This window comes from Cryptomeria japonica, chromosome 3 (assembly GCF_030272615.1).
Source record: "Cryptomeria japonica chromosome 3, Sugi_1.0, whole genome shotgun sequence".
Taxonomy (NCBI): Eukaryota; Viridiplantae; Streptophyta; class Pinopsida; order Cupressales; family Cupressaceae; genus Cryptomeria; species Cryptomeria japonica.
The window spans coordinates 90,505,185-90,505,861 of record NC_081407.1 but is presented as its reverse complement, the minus strand read 5'-3'; the positions used below and the strand labels follow the sequence as shown (position 1 = coordinate 90,505,861).

Sequence of the window (677 nt, the reverse complement as noted above, 5' to 3'; positions counted from 1 at the left end):
AACTAAAAATGTGTTCAATTACCTTCTTCACACGTTTTGGCATCTTCGAGGAATTCTTTCTCTTAGGACGAGCCCTAGACACGGAGGGGGTACCCTAAAAACACAAAATTAACATGAGATATTAGTACAGATAATAAATTAAACATAATTTTAAAAATCTAAAATGAAATGACTTGCATATTCCATCAAAACAATACAAAAAAAGAGTTGTACAAAATATGATACCGTATAGCCTTGTAGGCCAAAATCGATCGCTGAGAGTGTGATGTCATCAATCTGGGACATTTCGTCCCCTGTCAACACCTACAAACAAGAAATTGGATCAAGCATTAAAGATAGCTAGTATATCTTGTATTTTTTTAAATTCAAAGTGTACTATTTTATTTTAACATGTTACAAAATTTATACCTCAGGCATCGAAGTTGCAGCAATGGTAATTGGGGGAGGTGTATGAGATACCGCTGCTGCATCCTGAAATGCATATTATTTGTCTCAATTTAAATCGATGTATAAATGAAAATTCATTTATGTAATTACAAATTTAAAGTGACTGATAAATAAAATGTTATGAATTCAAATCAACACACCTGTGTCTGTGGCTCATGGGCAAATACCATGTCCATCAACTCATCTGTCAGTGCGACATCCTCAACCGTGTGAGCTTGACATCTACAACT

At 34.3% G+C, this 677-nt stretch overlaps 1 long non-coding RNA gene across 1 annotated transcript; it reads right to left on the bottom strand.

The window, feature by feature from the left end:
* Nucleotides 1–224: 224 nt before the first annotated feature.
* Nucleotides 225–677, bottom strand: LOC131874569 (uncharacterized). Its single transcript, XR_009371918.1, has 3 exons — nucleotides 588–677; nucleotides 409–471; nucleotides 225–303 (listed from the first exon to the last, which is right to left on the bottom strand). It is a non-coding gene; the product is annotated as an uncharacterized LOC131874569 (long non-coding RNA).